Here is a 6115-nt window from a genome sequence, read left to right on the forward strand (position 1 = left end):
TTTATTGGTGAGGCCATCATGGATTATGTGCTTGTCAAATTGCCATGGCCTCCCAAGCAAGACATGACTAACCTCTAATGGCACTATGTCACACAAAACATCTTCTTTATAGTTGCCAATAGAGATTGGTATGCTTGCTTGTTGGTTAACTACAACACCTCTTTCCTCATTGATCCATTGCATTTTGTAAGGTTTAGGATGAGGTTTTGTAGTCAAGGCTAACTTATCAACCAATCTAGTACTACAACAATTTGAAGTAGACCCACTATCGACAATGAGAGAACAAGTACTTTCTAAGACCTTGCATTTTGTTTGAAACAAGTTCTCTCTTTGTGATTGGTCAATTTCACTAGATTGATTGTTAAGGAGCCTTCTAACCAACAATAGGTCTCCTTCACAAGGTAAGATTTCTTCCTCGGATTCTAAAACTTCTTCTTCATCTCTTGAAGATGAGGAAGTAGCTTCATCAAGGCTACTATAGTGATCTTGGCCTTTCAAAAGCATGGTTTTTTTGGTGGGACATTGTGAAGCAATGTGCCCACGGCCAAGACACTTGAAACACTTGATGTCACTTGTTTTAGTGTCTTTGGAAGATGCCTTAAAAGATGGTTTTTCTTTTTCTTTTTCTTTTTCTTCTTTGGGATAAGGTAGGGAAGAGTGGCCCTCCTTCTTAAAATTCTTGGAATAAGAGGGAGTGGATTCTTTTCGAAAAGTTTTTCTTGTAAGTTGATGCTCCACTCTTGAACAAAGTTGAACTAGTTCATTTAAATCCCTATAAGGTAAAAGTTCAACTTTGTCTCTTATCTCAAGATTAAGACCACTTTGAAATCTAGAGATTGTGGTCCTCTCTTCCTCCCTAATCCCAGCCCTCATCATTAGCAACTCCATAGATTGCCTATATTCTTCCACACTAGAGGACCCTTGTTTCAATCTTTGTAGCTTGTCCATAAGCTCTCGGTCATAGTATGGAGGAATATGCCTCCTTCTTAAGGCACTACGGAGCTCATTCCAATATTGGATTGGGGGCTCATGATTTATTCTCCTTTCTTTTTCTAAGGAGGTCCACCAATACATAGCATGCCCTTAGAAGCTAAGGGTTGCTAAAGAAACCTTCCTATCTTCACTTATTCCATGGCAAGAGAAAAGTTGTTCAACTTTCATTTCCCAATCTAGATAATTTTCAACATTATCTTTGCCATGAAATGGGGGAAGAGTGATGTTAGGTTCCCTATTGGAAGACTCCCTATGTCTATGATGCCTTGGGGGTCTTTGATAGTAACCATCATTGTGATGGCTACTAATGAAGGTATCACTTAGAGGTTGGGTGTGATGCCCTTCCTCCTCATGATCACTTGCATACATATGCCCCTTACCTCTTGAGGGTTGAGGAGAAGTGACTCTTGGTTTTGAACCACTAGCCTCTCCTCCCATAACTAATCTTTCTAGCAATCTTTTTATTTCATCATTATTCTTTTCCAACTCTTTTTCTTTTCTTCTTAATTCTTCCTCTCTTTTTATATTTTTCTCTTCTTTTTTTCTTAGGTACTCTTTCAATTCCCTAAGTTCATCCCTAACACTAGACCTAGTGCTACGAGAATTATGACCATGGACACTAGAATGATCACTCATCTTTGATCAAAAAAAAGGTTTTCACAAATTGTTTTTTTAAAAAGGGATTGAAAATGGTTTTCACAAAGAGTGAGTGATAAAAGGTTTTCACAAATTAAAGGTTTTCAAGGTGCAAGATAGGTAGGAAAGGCCTAAGTGCACAAAGTGAACTTTCAAGGGGAGGTGGACTACAAGGAATCACTTAATAACCAAGCCCTATCAAGTAAAAATCACTAAGCCTTTTCTACTTTTTCTTACAAAAAAAAGGAATTGGCACAATCAAAGGTGAGTGTGTGCACGTTACCCCTAGTAGGCAAAACAAGCCTTCTAAACGTAATTGCACAAAGATAAAGTCCTAAGCAATTATACTACTAATAACTTTAAAACATGCAAAAGGAAAGCACTTAAAATATGTTCTAGTCGAGGTCCTAGGTGAAGGTTTTCAAATCACCTTCAACTACACGAACTAAAACCAAGTAGAAGAGGTTTAATAATGGCCAAATTACAAACCAAAATAAAGAAGCTAAGGCCAAAAACACAAAGAGGCCGAGAGAGAAAAATTAAGCAAAAATCAAGTAAAACAAAGATTCAAGTCTTCAAACTCCTCCAAATGGGTTCCTTCACAATGAACAAATGTGTTAGACCTCTCCAAGTGTTTGTTCACTCCTTTATGTGTGGTGTAAGTCCCTCCAAAGGCTAGGCTTGGATTCGGTTCACCCCTCCACTCAAATCCACCAAAGGTGTGAAAATTGACTAGAGTGGTTTTGACCTACAATGAAATTAAAACCAACCCAAAGCAAGAGTCCAAGAAATAAAAACTGAAAAGCACAATTAAGAAAGGCTAAACTCAAAGAGGATTTAAGATGACAAAACAAAAGAGGCCAAGAAAGACAAGCAAAAAATTAAGACTCAATCAAGGAAAGGAAGCACACAAAGAATAATCCTAGAAAGGCACTAGAATTAGGTTAGTGTTTAGTCCACTTGATTAAGTTCTTTTTGGTGTTTCGGTCCAGCCAAAGGAAAGTCCCAAAATAAGGTCAAAATGTCATAAGTCCAACTCCCAAATGCATAGGTAATTGTCCAAGTCCACAAGTCTAGCAACAAGTCCTTTTTGGTCCAAGAATTTTTTTTGTTCTATTCTTTTTTCTTTCTTTTCACGGCAATTCTTTTTTTAATATGTCTTGGGTCCGAATTTTTTTTTGTTAAATTAAGCCCATATGTTGCTTAGGTTTTGCACTTGTGGATGGTCAAAAATTAGGTTAAAAATTTAGGAGAAGAAGTGATGACAAGTGGCGGTTTCTTAGAGGGACCTTAAGGAATCTTTTAGTGGAAATGGTTTTGTACTAGTTAGTACAAGTTGTTTGCACAATCTTTTTTTTTTTTCAGCCACCTCTTAGATTCTTTTAGGGTTCCTTTAAGCATACAAAATTAACCAAAACAAGTGGAATGCAAGGGAAAAAGTGGGCAGCAAGTTATATGTATGTGCAAGGAATCATTTCACACATGGAAACTCAAAATTACAAGGAACATGCTAGGACTATTTAGCATGCATGAATGACCTCTAAAAAGCTTCTAAATGTCACGCCCACTATCATGCAATATGGCATATATTTTGTTCATGTGTTTCATGCAAAGTGTTTGGCACATACATGGAATTTATGTAGACAAAATATAGGAAATAGTAATGACAAAACTTAGGTGGATTCAAAAATCAAAAAGCATGTTTATGGCATTTTCATATGAGACTCAAGAAAAATGAAAAGCATGGCAACCCTAAAACATGGAAACCTAAAATGGCATGGAAGGCTCACAAGGACAAGGTGTGAACCCTAAAGCTATTCGGCCACACAAAGAAAGCAAGGAGGAAAAAAGTGACCGAAAGCAAAAATACAAAGAGAAGACTCAAAGAAGACACAAAAGTACTAGATGTTACCCTTGAAGAACCTTGGCTCTTGATACCACTTGATGGGTTCCTCCTTCCATGAATGACGTAGGGATTGAAGGGAGAAAGCCTTTGCCCTTGATCTAGGTTCAACAAGGTAGACAAAAGGAAAGGTGTATGGTGAAGAAAAGGAAGTTGGCGTGAAAATGATGGTGTTTGGGCGGAAGCACTTAGGGTGGTGGTGTTTAGGTGCTCAAAGTTGGCTCACTCCAAGGTAGGTGGAGGCCACTCTAGGTTTCCTACTCTCCAAGGGTGGAGATAGGAGGGGGATAGCCGAAACTTACCCTAGGGACTAAGGATGAGACGTTGAGGCATAAGAATGCTCACTCAAAATCTATATAATCCAAAGTATTTACAAGTGGTGGGGGGTGGGGTATTTATAGGAGAAGTTGCATTTAGGGTTGCATTTAGGGTTGTATGGCCGAAAATGCCAAGGCCAAATGCACTCCAAATGCAATGCCAAATTAACCCTAGATGCAACTTGGTGGCCAAGTTTGGAATCTATGGGATTAGATTGGCTATTTCTAGGTGCATGATAAGTCCATGCAACCTTTGCCCTCCATTGGGCCTAAGCCTTTCTAATCACCAAAAATTAGGTCCAAACTCACCAAACTAGGCGTCACCTCCTATGTAATACCCTAGCCCAAATTAAAAACCCTAATCATTTAAAGCACCCCATAATACAAGGGTAAAATAGGAAATACAAAGAAAATAAATCCTATGACTAAAATACCCCAAAATACAAGGGTAAAATTGGAATAAACCAAATAAATCCTACATTACTCAAAATTAGTCATAGCATTGGACCATGTGATGGGTTTCACATGAAGTACCATGGATGGTCCTCCATCAGACAATGTTAGGAATAACTCCATGATTGTCACCTATTACTGGGGTAGGTACTGGAATAGTAATAGGCACGAGGACTTGATCACTGTCAATGACAGGTTCTTCCTCAAAGACAACATTTCTTATGTTCTCTTCCTTCCCAAACTCAACATCCTCAAGGAATCTCGCATTCCCCGTCTCAAAGAATGATCTAGTAGTGGGATTGTAAAATTTATAGCCCCGAGAGCGTTCAGGATAACCAACAAAATAACAGCTAACAATCCTTGACTCCAGCTTACTTTCATGCGGCCTATAAGGACGCGCTTCAGCCGGACAACCCCAAATGTGTAAATGTTTTAGACTTGGCCTTTTACCCGTCCATAGCTCATAAAGAGTTTTGTTAACTGCTTTACTTGGTACCCTATTTAGGATGTAGACTGCAGTCTTAAGCGCTTCTCCCACAATGACTCTGGTAAGGAAGAATGACTTATCATACTTCTCACCATATCCTTAAGAGTCATGTTTCTACGTTCTGCAACACCGTTCATGCTTGGTTTCCCAGGCATAGTATACTGAGGAACGATGCCACATTCCCTTAGGAAAAGCGCAAAAGGCCCTGGACGTTGTTCACCTGATCCATCATATCTACCGTAATATTCACCACCACGATCAGATTTGATGGCCTTAATTTTTTTTCCAAGTTGAAGCTCAACTTCAGCTTTAAAAGATTTGAAAACATCTAGGGATTGAGACTTCTCATGAATTAAAAATAGGTAGCCGTACCTTGAATAATCATCTATGAACGTAATTAAATTTTGTTGTCCATTCCAAGATGCCGTAGGGAATGGTCCACAAATATCTGTGTGAATTAATTCCAAAACGTCCTTAGCCCTTTCGGCACCTAATTTTCTAGAATTTGTTTGTTTACCCTTAATACATTCAACGCAAACCTCAAAGTCTGACAAGTCAAAGGGTTCAAGAATCTCATCCGACACAAGCCTCTGAATTCTCTGTTTAGAGATATGGCCTAAACGCTTATGCCATAAAGTGGCTGAGTTCTCATTTATTTTACGCTTCGTACCACGAGAATCAATGTGAAAATTTTCTTTATTGGAACTAACTACATCTAGTAAGTATAAATTATCAATTAAAGAACCAGAACCAACAACATTTGAATTTTGACAGAGGCTAAATTTATTATTTCCAAATGAAAAAGAAAAACCAAATTTGTCCAAACTAGAAATAGAAATTAAATTCCACCTAAAAGACGGTACAACAAAAGTCTCAAATAAATCCAAATGAAATCCAGTTTTTAACTGTAATCTAAATGTTCCAATAGCCTCCACTGTGACCTTGTTGCCATCACCCACATATATAAATCTTTCATTATCACTTGGTGGTCGGCTCCAAAGGCAACCCTGCATGGATACACTAATGTGAGTAGTAGCACCGGAATCTACCCACCAAGTATCACGTGGTACAAAAGCTAAATTAACTTCAGAACAAACAAAAGAGAGAAAATTACCTTTCTTTACACGCCAAGAGGCGTACTTGGGACACTCTTTCTTCATGTGCCCAGGCTTCTTGCAGAAGAAGCAAGTAGGTGTGTTCTCATCCTTTGGTGTGTTCTCATCCTTTTTGACTTTCTTTTGCTGAGAAGTCATTTCTACAACATCCTTATTATTCTTTCTCTTCCTACTCTGAGAGCTTGACGCTAAATGAGCACTTTCAGTCTTT

The sequence above is a fragment of the Cajanus cajan genome, chromosome 1 (genome assembly GCF_000230855.2).
Source record: "Cajanus cajan strain Asha chromosome 1, NIPB_CcT2T_4, whole genome shotgun sequence".
Lineage (NCBI taxonomy): Eukaryota > Viridiplantae > Streptophyta > Magnoliopsida > Fabales > Fabaceae > Cajanus > Cajanus cajan.